The sequence below is a fragment of the Rhinopithecus roxellana genome, chromosome 2 (genome assembly GCF_007565055.1).
Source record: "Rhinopithecus roxellana isolate Shanxi Qingling chromosome 2, ASM756505v1, whole genome shotgun sequence".
Lineage (NCBI taxonomy): Eukaryota > Metazoa > Chordata > Mammalia > Primates > Cercopithecidae > Rhinopithecus > Rhinopithecus roxellana.
The window spans coordinates 176,002,788-176,021,257 of NC_044550.1; positions in this window are offsets into that span (position 1 = coordinate 176,002,788).

Sequence of the window (18,470 nt, forward strand, 5' to 3'; positions counted from 1 at the left end):
AGTTAGTAGTTGAAAGTATTATTTTTAAATTCTTTAAATATCTCTTCCTTATTTTACTCATAGTGCACTTTTAACTGTAGCAAAATTTTCTTAGATTTTTCCTACATTTGGTATAACTTCTTTTCGTATTTCCACCATTGTCATAATTTTTTACTAATCAAAAGTGCTAGGAATGATTTCTTACTACTATTTCTTTGCAGATCAAAACTGTATCTACTTTTTTCTGTTTTATTAGAATAGATGCATTAAGATATACTATATCACCACGTTCACTAAAAACAGTGACAGGATCAACCAAAGCTTCTATTTTTCCACTTTCTTTATTCTCATTCTTCACCTTTAGAATCCAAAGTACATAACTTTATTTTTTTTTTTCTCTTGATGTTGGGAAGGACTCAGTCATTTATTTAGTGATGGGCAAAAGCAGTGGAGACTAACAACTTTTCCAACCAAGTAGATTGAATAAGCTGATTTATTCAGCCACAGTGAGGATACTATTGAAATAGTTTATAGTTATTATTTGAAAATGATAGTAATCTATTTGTATAAACCTATATTCTTTTTAAAAATTCAGATAAAAGATGAATATGCTTTGCTCAGATTAACTTTTGTTCACTTCCTAAAAACAAATGTATCCCAGAAATAAGCATCCTTAAGCATATTGCAGAGAATGTGCTGGGTGATCTGAAAACATTTTTAAAAGAAGAGTTTGTAAACCTTTTTTTTTTTTTTTTTTGAATAATTATAAGTCCTGTAATATGGACTGTTACATATCCTGTTAAATTAAAATGAGAGTGTCTTAAGAGATTTTAGCCTAAGAGACATTTGATAGTGTTATGGAATATACTGGAATTGAAGGCTTTACTGTATTTCTTATAAGCCATAATCTGCAAACTTTCCTTTTACCATGATTTGTTATTGAAGTTCAGGCATCACCCATCTTTGCACATCAGAGAAATGTGTCACAAATGTTTGGAACCTGTAGAAGATATTCTACATGACACACATTGGAGAAAAATGGTCCTTAATTTACAGCATTGAACAGCTCTGTGAAGTAGCAACTTAAGATGAGATTATTTAGAGGTATAGGAATGGTTGATGAAACCAGCATACACACGGCAGAGAGAGAATGTATAAGTTCTCTAGTTTAAGGAACTAACAAGTTAAACAAATGATGATATGTAAGAAACAGAACAGAACAAAAAGAATCAATGAGTGTTACAAAACTGTCAAGAACAATATGATTAATTCAGAGATTAGACATGAAGATGAATTATAATCTTGAGTATACATTTGCTCTACAACAGATGACCCCGTCACCTACTTGTCTCTGCCTCATACTCTTTTAACTTTTTCTACAATTAACACAAAATAAATAGAAGAGTATATAATTAAGAATATGATGATTATTTGGGGATTCTGTGTGTGGGGGTAGTATCGGCTATACTAATTTACATCCCCATCAACAGTTCACAAGAGGCCTCTTTTCTCCATATCCTTGCCAACTCTTAGAGTTCGTCTTTTTGATAAAGCCATTCTAAAAGTTATAAAAGAATATCTCACAGTACTTTTAATTTACATTTCTCTAGTCATTAGTGATAAATGCACATCTTTTTCATGAACCTAACTGGCCATTTGTGTGTCCTCTTGAAAAATGTCTGTTCAGGTCTTTTGCATATTTTTTGTAATTGGTTTACTTGATTTATTGCTGTTGAGTTGTTTGAGTTCCTTATATATTTTGAATATTAAGCCATTATCAGATGTATTGTTTACAGATATCTCCTCCCATTGTGTCTGTTTTCTCTTCACTTTGTTGTTTCCTTTGCTGTGCAGAAGCTTTTTAGTTTGTTGCCATCCCATTTGTTTATTTTTGCTTTTGTTACATGTGCTTTTGATTTCATATTCACAGAATCATTGCCTAGATCAATGTTTTGGGGCTTTTTCCCTATGTTTTCTTCTAGTAACTTTACAGATTCAGATTTGAATTGACTTTTATATGTGCTGTGAGATAAGGGTTTAATTTTATTCTTCCGTATATAGATAACCAGTTTTCCCAACATCATTTATTATACAGACTGTCTATTCATTGTGTATTTTCGTCACCTTTGTCAAAAATCAATTGACTGTAGAAGTGTGGGTTCTTTTCTGGACTTTCCATTTTGTTCCATTGATTGTTGTATGTGTTTTTATGACATGTTTTTTGGTTACGATCACTTTATAACGATCACTTTTTGCTTTGTTTGTTTTTGTTCAATATTGTTTTGACTATTTAGTATCTTTGGTGCTTCCATACAAATTCAAAGATTTTTTTAAGTTCTGTGAAAAAAATGACATTGAAATTTTGATCATGACTGCATTGAATCTAAAGATTAAAAATTTATTTGTGTAGAACAAACATGTTCACATTAATGCTTGCAATCCATGTACATGGGATAGCTTTTCGTTTATTTGTGTTTTCAATTTCTTTCAAACATGTTTTATAGTTTTCAGTATGTATTTTACTTGTTTAAATTTACACCTAGAGTACTTAACTTTTTATTGCTATTTTAAATAGGATTGTTTTCCAAATACCTCTCAGATAGTTTATTATTAGAATATAGAAATACTATTGACTTTTTATGTTGATTTTGTATCCTTCAACTTTACTGAAATCATTGATCAGTTCTAGCAGCTTTTTGATGGAGTCTTTATGGTTTTTCTATATATAAGATTATGTAATCAACAAATAGAGACACATTTATTTTTTCCTTTTCTATTAGGATGATTTTTATTTCTTTCTCATCTAATTGCTCCAGCTAGGACTTCCAACACTTTGTTGAAAAGAAGTAGTGAGAGTGGGCTTTCTTGCCTTGTCCCTGATCTTAAAGGAAAAGCTATACTTTTCACCATTGAGAAAAATATTAGCTACAAAGGACATGGCCTTTATTGTGTTGAGGTACACTCACTTTTTACCTAATCTGTTGAGAGTTTTCATCATAAAAAGAGGGTTAAATTTTGTCAAAAACTTTTCCTGCAACTACTGATAAAATCACATTTTTATCTTTCATTTTACTAATGTGGTATATCACGTTACTGATTTTCATATGTTGAACCATCTTTGCCTCCAAGAAATAAATATCACTTAATCATAGCAAATGATTCTTTTAATGTGCTGTTAAATTTGGTTTGCTCACATGTTGTTGAGGATTTATGCATCTATGTTCATCAAGGATATTGGCCTGTAATTTGTTTTTGTTGTAGTGTCCCTGTCTGTCTTTAGTATCTGGGTAATGGGGTAATGCTGGTTTTATAGATTGAATTTGAAAGTATTTTCTCCATTTCAGTTATTTTGAAAAGTTTGAGAATATTTGATGTTAGTTATAAATGTTTGGTAGAATACAGCAGTGAAGTCATCCACTTGTGGACTTATCTGTAATGGGAGAACTTTTAATAATGATTCAGTCTTCTTACTTATTGCTAGCCTGTTCAGATTTTCTATTTCTTCGTAATTCAGTCATGTTCAGTTATATGTGTCTAGGAATTTATAAATTTTTCTAGACCACCCGGGTTTTTCATGTAATTGTTACTTTTTATAATTTTTATTTTTGTTTTTTTTTTTATTTTTAAGGTGTCAGTTGGAATGTCTCTTCTTTCATTTCTGATCTTGAATATTTTCTCTTTTTTTTTTTCGCTTGGTAGTCTAAGAATTTGTCAATTTTATTCTTTTTTCAAAAACTATCTTTAGTTTTGTTGAATTGCCAAATTGCTTTTCCAGTCTTTATTTTGTTTATTTCTCTTCCGTTTGTTGTGATTTCCTGTTCCTATTATTTGAGCTTAGTTTATGCTTTTTTTTTTTTTTCTAGTTTCTTAAGGTATAACGTTGGATTGTTTTTTTGAGATCCTTTCCCTTTTTAGAGGTAGGAATTTAGTACTATACATTTTCTTTTTAAAACTGCTTCTGCTGCATCCCATGAGTTTTGGTATGTTGCATTCCATTTTCATTTGTCTCATTGAATTGTTTTATTGATTTTGTTTCTTCTGTGACTCATTTGTTGTTCAGTAGTATGTTGCTATTTCTACATATTTGTGTATTTTCCAAGGTTTCTCCTATTACGGATTTTAGTTTCATGTCACACAGCTACTTGTTATAATTTTAATTCTTTTTAATCTTTAAGATTTGTTTTGTGGCCTAACATACAATCTTTCCTTGTAAATATTTGTATGAGTTTCAAAGGGATGTTGAATGGAATGTTCTATAGATGCCTGTAAGTCCATTTGGTCCATGCATAATTCAATTCCAGCGTTTTCTTATTGTTATTTTTGTTTAATTTGTCCATTGTTGAAAGTGGGGTACTAAGGTCCTCTCCTATTATAGTATCACAGTCCATATCTACCTCCAGATCATTTAATAATTGTTTTATGCATATAGGTGCTTTGATGTCGGGGGCATATATATTTACAATTGTGCTTTTCTCTTGGCAAAGTAACTCTTTTATCATTATATGATAACCTTCTTTATCTCTTTTATACTTCTTGAGTTAAAGTCTATTTTATCTGAAAAATTATAACAAATCATGCTTTTTTGAGGGGGGTTAATTTGTGTTGAATTTTTTTCTATCCTTTCACTTTCCATCTGTGTGTTGTATCAGTAAATTGGATCTATTGTAAGCAACCTGTTATTGATTTTTTTAAAATATTCATTAAGTCATACTATATATGTTATTGGGGTATTTAATCTATTTATATTCAAGGTAATTACTGATAGGTAAGGACTTGCTACTCCCATTTCAGAACTTGTTTTCTGATATATTTTTTAAGTCCTATTGTTTTTTTTCATTTTTATTTTTTTCTTCACGGTTTGTTTGATTGTTGTGGTGTAATGCTTTGAATTTGTGTGTGTGTGTGTGTGTTTGTGTGCAACTGCTATAGGTTTTGGATTTGTGATAATCATGAAGTTTACATAAAACATTTCATCTTTATAACAAGCTAAAATGATACTTTAATCTGAAAAGTTAATTTTAATGGAATATAAAAACTTTATACTTTCATTCTCTTCCTACCTTTTATGATTTTGAAGTCAACATTTAAAATTTCTTTTTGTAATTTGTATCTGTTAACAATTTATAGTATTTATAGTTGTTTTCAATACTTTTATTTTTAACCTTCATAGTTGGAATAAATATGGCTTACATACCACCCTTACAGTTTAATAATTATGAAGATGACTGTATATTACTTATATTGTTGAGTTTTTTAAATTTCACATTCGTTGTTGTTGTTCTTGTTAATTATCTGCCTTTTATGTCAGCTTAAAGAACTCCTTTTTGCAGTTCCTGTACAGCAGGCCTAATGGTGATTAACTCTCTTACTTTTTGTTTGGCAATGTTTTTATTTCTCCCTCACTTCTAAAGAACATTTTTGCTGAGTTAAATGTTCTCAGTTGAGCTTACTGCTTCTTTATCTAATTGATCAAGTCTGCTGTTTAAGCTATCTATTGATTTTTTTCATTCATTTTTTGTACCCATTATTTCTAGAATTTCTATTTGTATCATTTCTTTTTCTGTGTCAAGTGTTTCATATTGTTCATTTCTAAATTTTATTTAATATTCTATGAATATTTTCTTATAGTCCCCTAAATTACCTTAAGGGAATTATTATGAATCCTGACCAGTTATGTCATAGATCTCCATTTTTTAAGTCTATTGTTAGAATCTTGTTGGTTTCTTTTGGTGATGTTATATTTTTCTGATTTTTCATAATCCTGTGTCCTTATGTTTATGCCACTGCAAATAAGAAGACATCCACCTCTTCTGGCATTTGAACATGTTATTCGATAGTGATAAGTCTGTACTATTTGCCTTAATTTTTAGAGAGGCCAGATGGTTGCAACTATGGACAGGCAAACTTTTGTACTGAGTTATCTATATATAAGATTATGTAATCAGCAAATAGAGACAGGTTTATTTTTTCCTTTTCTATTAGGATGATTTTTATTTCTTTCTCACCTAATTGCTCCAGCTAGGACTTCTAATACTTTGTTGAAAATAAGTAGTGAGAATGGGCATTCTTGCCTTGTCCCTGATCTTAAAGGAAAAGCTATCTGCGTTATCTAGGTGGAACTGGTTGCTCCCTGTGCTCTGAGATTGAATGGTACTTCTGACTGTGCTCTGTGGTTCAGTGTGACTACTGGATAGATTCCGTTGTTAGGAGCAGCTTTTGGTTGAGTTCAGTGATCATCTCTAACTGGGAAGGGTTGCCGGTTGTCTTCCCTGTCTGAGTGATACTGTTGATTGACATCTGAAGTTGGGCAAGGCCGAATGTTTGGCTCTATGGCTGAGAAAGATCTCTGGGGTTGCTGCTCAGGAAGGCAGGGAGAACAAGGTTAGAGGCTATGCTCCACAGATATGCATTGATTTAGGAATGCCTTCTGGCCTAGGGTAGACTTAAGTAGAAAACAAAGGCTTGGAGGAGTTGCCATTCAGCAGCTGGGATTGGGCAAAGTCAGATACTTCCTTCACAGATAATCACTCACATTCAGTTTCTTTCCAGCCTGGGGAGGACTAAGCAAGAGCACTGGGGCTGTGTAGGGAAGATGGCTAAGGTCTCAAGCTTAGGAGATCTGTGGACCATCCCTCCACTGTGTGATGCTGTTGGCTAGTCTCTTTGGTCTGGTACTTACATTGAACAGGCTGCAGAACAATAAGCAAGATCTGCGCGCTGATTACTGCGGGCTCCATCCCCATTCTTTGTGTCTAACCCACCCCAGGTGGTGTATCCCTACTGGTACTCCCAGTGTTTCCTATGAGATAATACAGGAACGAGCTTCTGGCAAACGATTCTAGAATGTTGAGGAAGCTGTAATAAATATACACCTCTTATTCACTTTTTCCACTATGGAAACTGGATCCAGGGAACTTTTCTGTGTGTGGCACTGTGCCGGGTTGGGGAAGGGCTGTGTTGTCAAAGAAAACTGTTCCTCCTACCACACAGATGTGTTTTTCTCAGTTCTTTTTTTTTCCTAGGACATAGCTTAGCCTCACTCTCAAATTCAGGGATATTCACAAAGTTATTATTGCCTATGGGTAGTTGCTAATTAGATTTCTGTGAGGGAAGGGTAGAGCCCGATGACTGATCTGCCATCTTGCTAATGTCATTAAAAAATTATTATTTAGATTGTATTCTACTTTAAAAACAAATATATGTTGCAGAAATTTTTAGGTGATATTCTCCCTAAAGTCATGGAAATCCCAAAATAAAACATGTTTTACAAGTATGACTACTATATATGTATATACAAGGCACTATATGTTCTAAATTGTTTCTCAGCAAGCCGTCACTTTATAAAATTTATTTTTTCTGGCCAGTTAACTGTATAATGTGAACAATTTGATTATTACAACCCTATAAGACTAACTGATATGTGTAGGGAAGGCTCATTTAAAGTAAAATTAGACAATATGTTTAGATTGCCTCTTTTTAAAACATAAGCTCTACTAGAAAGACACCTTGAGTTTTTAAATACAAATGTGATGCTGTCATATGTCTACCTTTATGACTCTTCAAAGACCCAAGCATTCCAGTTGTTTTACTCTTGTAAGAGTTTAATTAAAATGCTAAAAGCAAGAGCAAATTCTATAGTAAGTGTCAAAATTCTTAATTATTCTATGTCATTAATTGGGGAAAAATACAAATGGGAAATTTCAGGGGATTTTTATTTTACTGATGACATGTATAGAAAACATACCTCTGAATATAGTAATTGTCATTGAAAAGTATCATTAGTTAAATTTAATAGCATTTATTAAGCTTCCTAGATTAAAAACTTGGAAGTTAATAAACAATTATTCTACAATAAACATTATGTTACACATCTACTTCTAAATCACAAGTTTTAATGAATATAGCATCAAAAAATCTGACAATTTTTCATTCATCAGTAATTTTTCTCATGGATGGACCACATGAATCTAGTAATGAGAGTTAAAATAATATTAGTTATATCTTAGTTTCTATCAATGCCCACAGGCTTGAACTTGAGAGTTTGACAGTTTTCCTCTGAAATTTTGGTTGCTAAGGTGTGTGCCTATCTCTGCCAAAACCTAACATTTATCATCTATTTTCTTTGTTGTTTATTAAAATTTTAATCTCTAACTTTCAGGCTGTACCTATCGCTTTCTTGGCTATTTAAAATTTCTATATTTTGTATATATGTAATTTATACAACCAAAAGATGGCAGTACTTCATCAACTATTCTTTAACTAGAGTTCTTAATATTTATTTTTATGAAGTCAAAATCTGCTGGATGTAATTTTTATATTTCAAAAGTGAAACTATATTCCATTTCAACAGCTGTTCAATAAATGTTTTAATTTTTGAACTCTAAATCATAATAGATTTCCTTTAAATATATATATGTGTGTATATATATATAAAATAAAGCCCCATAATAATTTCAAATGGGGTGTCTCTGAGTGGATATTTTAAACTCTCTTCTCCAGCACTTCTCTTGGATTTATGTGATTCATTGTGTATGAATCTCACTGAAGACAGACCTTGAAGGCCTGGGGAGGTACCTTTCTACTAATACAATGATCTTGACTTCATTCCTAAAAAATTGAAACCTATATCGGCGCTTTCAAATGTACCAAAGTGAGTCTGAATTTTTATCTATTACATCAAGAGTTTTGTCTATAACTCTAACAAATAAAGTACACAGGTATTTCTAATTAATATGTCATCAATGTAATGAAAGAGATTTTTATGTTTAAATAGAGCAGTACTGAAAGTCCACTGAATTTTTAGTTGTATAATGATAATTCACTGAAAATTTTTATTTTTCTCGCTGCCTGTTATATTAAAAACTAATTTACTCAGGCAATCTTTGTCATCTTTCCTACCTCTTCTAGAACCAAAATATCACAATAATCAATTTTAGTGCTTTAACATTGTAGTGCTTTAATTTAAGTCACAAGTGATTTAAGCTCTTCATAACTATACATAATTTTATTATCTAATCTCTAATGCTATGTCTTATAAGACATTTTGCCAATACTTTTATTACTATGTGATTTAGCATGGAAGGACAAACTTCAAATAATATGTACTTTAGCTTCTTAGTTACCTCCACAGCCATAATATTCCTGTCAAGTTGTCTGAATTTTAGAGAGATTTTTTTCCTAAGTATACATCCGTAACTTTTCTCAGAGTATTTAGTTTATTAAATTTGAAATTCTAAATTCTCGTTCTGTTCTTTCGAGATGTAAGTTTTCTCCCAACCTTTTGCCAGTTTTACAACCCAAGAATGTCTTCCCAGGGATCTGGGAACCAACCTTTTGAAATGTAATCATCAAGGAAGGCAGAGCCCCTATCTTCTAGTCTGTAAGAGGATAGGAGTCTGACTTAAATAAGTGCCAGTGAGGCTACACAATTGGACTAATCCTGCCAGCTTCCTCTCCCTAATGTCCTCTAATGCTTTTTCATTAGCCCACCCCAGTGCTTAGAAACTCTCCCACCTTTTGCTTCAATAGAGTTGAGTTTGATTTGTCTCCCTTATTGCAATAGTCTTGACCTTTATTGCAATAGCCTTAAAGTCTTCTTGTCTTTTTAACTCCGTCCAGTGCATTTTGGGGAGTATGGGGGTGGCTCCATTACTTTGTACCGTCGAAATTGCTGGAAGAAAACATGCCACAAAAGTATCCCAGTGATTTTTTTTTTCAGTGCTTCTGAGATAAAAGAAACTAAAGCTCATCTTTTCTTCTTGCTTTTTTCTTATAAAAAACAAAACCCCTGTTGATAATTGAGTATGAGCAGCTTCAAGAGCATGTTAAGGTAGGATCTTGGTTGCTCCTGACAGTGGTGTCTATTTTTTCACCTTGTTTCTCAACTTCTTCCATAGTTTCATGGAATTATCTTTCATCAAGAAGTCATGGTGAAGATTGGCAACTCTTATTGGGGAAAAATGCATTATATAACAAAATCTTTCCTGAAATTAGGTAAGTGGCGCTGATAAGAAGAGTATTACATAGACAGACCAGTCACAATTTGAAACATTCAAGTTTTGTGAAGTCCAAACCTACAATCTAGGAATCCTCATTATGGAAAATAATACAACATTATGAATGTAACAATTATTGGTGCTACACTCAGGGCCTTCAAATGGGCCTAGATAAATGAGGTTCCCTGCAATTTAGGCTGCGTTATCTCCTATGTAATCCTGGAATGCAGCTACTTAAATGAATCAGTGGTAGATTAGAATACGAGGAAAAACACCCATGCATGTGAGCACACACACTCACAAACACACAAGAATAGGATGACTCTGTAGTAAGCAGTTGGTCTAGAGCCTAAGCCAGAATTCAGAATTAACAGAATCTCTGGGTTGGGATGTAAATTAAATTCAGAATTCAGAACCCAAAGCAGATCTCAGAGCAAAGCAGAAGAAAGATGTGAGATAAAAACAATTACCAAGATTTATGTGAAATAATCAATGTATTCCCTTTTCTGTCCATTCTTTTGAGTATTTTCCTAGACGATGACTGTATTTTATAGTTGGGATGAGATCAGGAAACAGATTTGAGCTGATTAAAGACTTTATAAATACCTAACAAGAGAAAAGTATGAATATGTATAAAAGTACATTGAACATATAAAAATACATTTATATGTGTGTATTGTGTGTGTCTATAAGTATATATACTAAATAATATTCCTTGGTCAACTCCCTCCCATCCAAGAGCACAGTAGATGCACTACGCTTCTTTGTTCTTTTCTGTCTTATCCTCTTTAATCACAGGACAGTGGGAATAGCGACAAGTAAGATTTTGCCAGGGTCCTGCTTTTGCTTTAGTTTTCTGTTTGTTTGTATTTCAGTTTTGAGAGACATTGATAGGAAGTTTGGGGTGGAGGATGAGTAAAGGATGAACAAAAATAAAGAGCAGTTGTTAGTGAGCACAGAGATAACCGAAACAGCTAACATGGGCCTTTTAACCAAATATGTGCTCCTTGGAAAGACTCATTTTTATATATTATCAACTGGAACTCAGAGAGTGTGTATAAATGTAAAGAAAGATAATTAAGTATCTAAGATAGATTTGGAGGGTAAGTTCTCTGACTGCCCTTCCTCAGCTTCTGACTTCATTTTGCTTCCCTCACAATTAGGACATTAAATTAACACTTTTCATTTCTCACTCTGCTTTCAGATACAGTACTCTGTTGATACAAAAGGTAAGAGTAACCTAATCCAGTATCAAAATCAGGAGAGAATTCTGAATTTTGTTTTAGCTATCTAGATGCTTCTTTTCCCTTTCTAAAAATGTAAGAATAGTGGCCTTTTTACTTTATGGAACAATGTAGAGACATTACTGTGTCTTTGGAGATTGATAAGGGATCCATAAAAATTGATACACACATGGGTGGATAATAACTGAATAAAGGATTTCTTCACACAATTAGTCTTAAAGTAATCGATTTTCAGATTCTCAACTTTCACATATGCTATTTTCAAAAATCAATCTAAGAGTGTCGTGGTGCAGTGCTATGATGGAGATGCAACTTCCCCTTGCTCATCTTTCTTCCTTAACTTTGAAAACACACACACATACACAAACATATATACATACACACATCTCTCACCGTGCTTAAACTTTAACTCCGAAGCATTTTTGTAGTCACAAATGTGTCTCCGTATCGTCAAACAGAGGAACATTTCAATATATGGACTAGGCAAAGAGGCTCTTGCAAGTCAGATTGTTTCCAAGTGTTTACTCTCAATAAATCCAGGAAGTCCTAATTAAATCATCAGCAGACATTCTGTGCAATGAAAATTTCATATGAACTAAACAAGTGATTGGGGCACAATTATACATAATTTCTTTTGAAGATACATGCACCAAAAATCAAAGAACTCTGGTTTTTGCAACCATGATAGAGGCATAAGGAACGGTTATAATCCCGTGTTTATAACAGCTAGCACGTGAACGTCTGACAGCACAAACAATATGTTAGTATGTAAAATGTCATTTCTAAAAAGCTTGTTGGAGCTTTTTATTTATTTTTTTTTAAGTGATGTTAGGAGATTCTTCCAATCTGGTAGTAGATATTTTTATAGAACCTTATGCCCACCCATATTTTTTATGAAATGATGAAACTCCTTTCTAGACTTTCTTCCTTCTCATAAAGGTGATTTGGGAACAAAAAGGAAATGTGATTAACTGCCACCAACCAGACACAGGGGAAAATCGTTATGAAAATGAGTGACAACATTAATTATTTAATTTGCTTAGAATTTTTCAATGTACTTTGTTTCTAGAAATTATTTCAGCTTAGACATGGCAATGTATGTCTTGACTGTAATTACTCGTGACATTTATCAGAGATTAAAATTTTGGTATTTTTTCCCTCCACTTAAATGTGGCCTTCAGATCACATTAATCTGCCTTAATCAGACTGGAGACATGGTTAAAGTATAATTCCTGGGATCAGGGTCATTGCCAAAATGAGGTGAGTTGCTTGCCTGGACCACTTACCCAGTGTAAGTGGCTGCCAAAGAGAATTGTGCTTGAAAGGAGGCCATGTTCACAGAATTCCCACAGACTTCTTTGAGTAATATCATTTTAATTTTAATGTTCTTCTGAAAAGAGGCTAAAAGGATCGGTGCCCTGTACCTATTCCAAAGTTCCAATGCTAGCACAGTACTTCTAAAAGCACACTAGACATGAAGTGGACCTTGTTTGGAAGTGATTAGAGGGCAGTTTTTAGAAGCAAAGATATAATCCTGTCATTTGCCTTTAAAAAAAAAAATCCCGTACCAGAACCTTATTAGCTTTTGGATAAAATACCAAGGCTTTATTTAGCATTCAAGGAGTCAGAGCCTTAAGCGGGCATGTCCCTGCCCAACATTTCAATCTCAAGTTTCACTGTCCCTCCTTTGGGTCTTTTTAGTGGACTTTAACATTTTTAGATTAATGTATAGTAGTTGTACATCTTTCGGGGTACATGTGAAATTTTGATACCTGTTTACAATGTGTAATGGGGATATCCATCATCTCAAATATTTATCTTCCCTTTGTGTTGAGAACATTACAAATATATTCTAGCCATTTTGAAATACGCAACAAATTCTTGTTATCTCTAATTTCTCTATTATTGAATACTAGAACTTATTCCTCATCTAAATGTATTTTTTTGTATCTCTTAACCAACCTCATTACTGGACATTTTGGCTCCTTTCTGGTCTTTGCCATATGCTCTTATTCCCCAGGACCTTCAAGTAGACAGCTTCCTCAGCCAGAAATATTCTAAAATGATTTTGAATTAGTCTCCACGATAGTGACATTTCTCCAGAAAGCTTTCCTGTATTCTAGGTTTATTTGCATTTGTTTTTGGATCCTAAAGCCTTTTTATGAGGATGAGGCAGTAAAGGGATGAGAACTTGGCAACTAATATTTATGGAGCTCTGACTATATGTCAGGCATTCATTAACTCTTTTAGTCGTTACAACAACCACTTGAGGTTGATGCCAAGATATTATGATCTCAATTTTCAAACTAAATATTAGACCCTGATTGTAGTAACTGGTCCAAGGTGACAAATCTAGTAAGTGGCAAGTAATTACTTCATGCCTGCATGTCTTGTTACTAATTCTTTATCTCTGAGGGAGCAGTGACTAGATTCCGTCTTCCTCATCTTTGTGTATATCTTGAGGCTTGGTAGGGCAGATAATTAATAAATATGTATAAGATGATAGAATTATGCAGATAATATGATGGTGAGACAGCTTTTTTGCATATCATAAAGAGTGTCATGAAATATTGAAAACCTTTCTGGTAAGAATTGCACATTTGTACTTGGTTCTAATTAGAGCAAATAAAAGAAAGATGTGTACTTAGCTGAGGAAGCTGTCAATGTAGCTCAATCCCAAAGAGTAGTAATTGAATACATGATTCTTAGAAAGGTAATTGTGTGAAATAGGTGAGATAATACTTATAACATTGTTGGTGGGGTTCATTATTAGCCTTGCTTTATTGACACTACTAGGTTTAAAAAAATGTAAAAAAAAAAAGGCTTCTAAAATTATCCTTCTCTCAATAATATAGGTAATCTTATTGTTTTCTAATTTGCCTTTAATTGAATATTTTTGTTGCATAAGAAAGAAACAAAACAATACTGTCATAATTAATCACAGTCACTATACAGAAAGGAGAAAATACACACAAGCAGTAATAAATAAAGTGGTGACCAGACACAATGCAACCATATAACCACTGTTGAAATTTGTCTGTATTTATTTTCCTGTTATCTAAAAGGTATATTGAATTACTGTAAATGTGGTGTTTGAATCAGCCTGTTTATTTGGGAGGCCCAGACAACCTGAAATCTATTTCAAAATTGTACGCCTGGAAATATTGCAGCACCAAAGTTTGATGGTTTATATCAGCATTTCCTGGAGATTGATTTAAAAACAAATGTTAAGAAATAATTCTTTATCAATGCCAATGTCAAAGCAATAGATTTCTGGGTATGTTTTGTGCTTGGCTAATGTTAAAGAGAGGAAGTGGAAAAGTGTATTTTCTTTCATGTACAATTTTCTAAACAATGCAATTTTCATAATATTTTATTTAATATTGATGGCTGGATTAAATAGTAATAGTCTAATGGAGTCTTTTTCTTTCAATTTGAAATTAATCATTAGTGTCTTTACTTGATTACTACTACTATTATAGGTTTTTTGAAACCCTAGACATATTACACTATATATATTTTATCTCTTTCTTTATATACAGATAGATATAGTAGTTTAACGGTTTATTTTTAATGCCTGAAAGTTATGCTGTGATTTTGGTGTAATTTCATGGTGAAGTATTTGTGGTCAGCTGTGTATTTTCTTCCAAATGCTTTTTAACATTTTTAAGTTGAAAATTTATTTTCTTAGGATACCGAATTTCATTGTCTGAAAAACTTTTCTCCCATTTTGTAGAAATGTCAATAAAGTCTAGACTTCTGTAGGAATTCTAATTTGCAATCAGAGTTACCTTTCTACCATATAGCAGCAAAAGCTCTCCTTCAAGCAATTTAGAAAGGCATTTCGAGACAACAGGCAGCAAGATAGTTTCTCTCAGTATAGGCAGTATTCTATTGGTAAGTGTTTTATAAGGCTGTGCATCGAGACAAATAATACTTCTATGTAGAGTTTTAATTTGTTCTGCAGACACACAAGTATAGTCATACTAAAAAGTGTAAAACATCTATTTTCAAATTTCTAATAAATGTAAAGTCAAGGACAAAATACTAAGACATGAACATTAAAGAACATTGAAAACAATTGAAATTTATATGAATAGTAACTTTTTCCAATTTTATTTTAAAAATATAAAGCTGCATTGATAATGTTTTAAAAAAATTATCTTTAACAGATGATTAAAATTATATTAATTCTTTATGAAAATATTTTTAAATGATAGCAAAGTAATTATATAGTTGCCAGCTTTCTAGGCAACTGGAATTGTGTGAAATGTGGGAGAAAAAAGGTAAGTAGTTGAACAATCCTAATTGAACAAAGCATTTTTGAGGTCTCTGAACAGAGGAAGCAATATAACATGATAATTAAAATAAAATTAACAAAACAGGTCTGGAAAAAACCCTGAAGGTCTTTGTGATTGATTATGTATTTTCCTTTATATATTTTAAATTTTATTTATGATGTTTTCTTTATTAGAAAACATTCAAACAAAAATATACAAAGCAATGTAAAACCACTGTATTTTTATATTATTTCTGAAATTTTTACGTAAAAGGAACAGGATAAAACATATAAATTTGAATTTCCCCTTCCTTTCCCTTATATTTCACAGAACCAACCAATAATAAAAATGAAATTCCGATTGTTGATGCTATTACTAGATAGGAATGTATCTATAAGTAATATGTATTGTTGATTGCACATGTTTGATTTTTTTGAATTTTTTTTTTCAGAAATGGAGTTTCTGTCACCCAGGCTGGAGTGCAATCACACAATCATAGCACACTTCCACCTCTAACTCCTGGGCTGTAGTGATTCTCTTGCCTCAACCTCCTGAGTAGCTGGGACTACAGACATGCTCCTCCATTCTCAACTATTTATTTTTATTTTTATTTTTACTTTTGAGATAGGGGCCTTGCTTTGTTGCTCAGGTAGGTCTCGAACTCTTAGCTTTAAGTGAACCTTCCACCTTGGCCTCCCAAAGTGCTGGGATTATACACGTGAGTCACGGAATAAGCCAATGTTTCATTTTTATGTCAAAGTTATTATAATTTTGCACTTTAATTTTACTTTTAATAAGTTAAGTTCTAGGTCTGTTTATATTGTTATAAATAGATCTCAGTTTTACAGTTTCATTTGGTTCATAGTGTTTGATAACATAAATAGATAACCATGTATTCATACAATTTTTTCCTGCTATTCATTGATGACATATACAGCTTTTAAGTTTACAAATAGTAAGGCAAGGTCTTGTCTCTGCCGCCTGAGTACTTATGTACAAGTGTTTCTCGGGACCTTGATGCCTATTAGCTGATTCAAACTTTATAATTTTTTTTTAAGCTTTATTAGCTGCTGGAAAATTGATTTCAAAAGCTGGACATATGTTTAGTCAAATCAGTAGTATAAGAACATTCTTGACTCTGAACATTACCAAAGGCAATGCTACTTAATGTCAAAGCTTTTTGTTTTGTTTTGTTTTGTTTTTAAATTTTATATTAAATGTGCAAGTCTTACTGTGACATTTAACTTAAATTTTGAAACAGACAAATATATTAACCATTTAATGTAAATGTTCTTAATTTGTCATGTATGTGGAATTATTTCTACCCAACAGCTCAACATAGTATTCTTTGCCTGTAATCCCAGCACTTTGGGAGGCCTAGGTGGATGAATAACTTGAGGTCAGGATTCGAGCACTCTAGCCTGGGCGACAGAGAGAGACTTTGTCTCAAAAAAAAAAAAAAAGTATTATACAGTATAATAATAGATGAATAATTAATTAGATGAATATATGAATGTGTAAAGTGTCTGTGTTTGCAGAGAATCTTCCCCACTCACCTGCTAATTTAATAAATTTTTGTAATAATTTCTGACATAATGTATATCAATTTTCCATTTTTGTTTTTCTGTTTCACAAATATATGGACTTTTGGCTTTCTGGTTCGTCTGGTTCTTTCAAAAAAATGTCTTTTGAATTTTGATTGAAATAGCATTGAATTTATTGAGTAACTGAATTGTTTTAAACATTGAGTACTCACATCCCTGTATATAATTATTGATTCATCCTTGAATTGCATATTTTATCAAGTACCATTTGTTAATTATTTTATTAGATTAATATTTAAGTAACATTTGGGAGTAATTATTATCATATTTTTATCATATGATATATAATGTTTTTACTTTTGATGTATAGAAATGCTACTGCTTTTGTTTTTATCTATTTTTTTTATTCAATCAACCTTGTGAAACTCAGTATGTTTTTAAACAGTTGCTGACAGATTTGTTTGAATTTTCTATATATCCAACTGTATTTTCTACAGATAATAATTATGTTCTTTCTTTTTTTTATGACGTTTCTCTTAAGTTATGTTCTTAAGCATGTTATGTTCTTACTCTACTGGATAGGACTTTCAGGATAATATTGTGGAGTAAATCAATTATAGATATATTTGGTCTGCTTTTTTCAAACTCCAGTTATTTTCTAACTCACCATTTATTTATTTGTGTTGTTTTCATCTGCTAATTCAGCCAAATTAATTAAATTTTTTAAAATCGTATTTTATTTTTTCCCAGTTGTAAATGTTTATATTTTATTTATAATTTTACATGACTAGTTTTTAATATACGTGCACGAATTAACCAATGTCCAGGTAATCCATTTGTTCATTATTCTGACAAATAATAAAGTTTAACTACCTTCTTCTCACAACTTTATTACTTTAATTTGATCCTATTGACAACAATCATAATGACTCTATCTCCCATTTTTTCAGATGAGCAAATACTTAGATTTACTAATAAGTGTACAGAAATTTTCATTCACCAAAACTTCTTCCATCATGCTTTATTCCAAGTTTGATTTCTTTGTTGATAAAATATACCCTTTAAAATTTTGTTCATTCCCTCAATAATTCAAAGATTTTAACTATCACATATTGATTGCACTAAAAAAGTGTTGTATTTAACTCATAAGTTAAATTTAAATATTAACTGACTCAACTAATAATTTTCAGTATCTTCTGTATGTCAGGTATTGATGTAGGTGCTAGGGCTGTAACATTGAACCAAAAGGCAGAGTTATCTACAAAGAGCTTATAATCAATTGAGTCATTATAAAATAATAAGATGTATAATAGTATATGCCTATTCTTATTAGGATAAATAATAAATAAGGGTAGAGAATCCCTGGGCACAAGAGAAGCAGTGCCATTTTAAGACAAGATGATTGAGGGAAATCTACTTGATAACAAG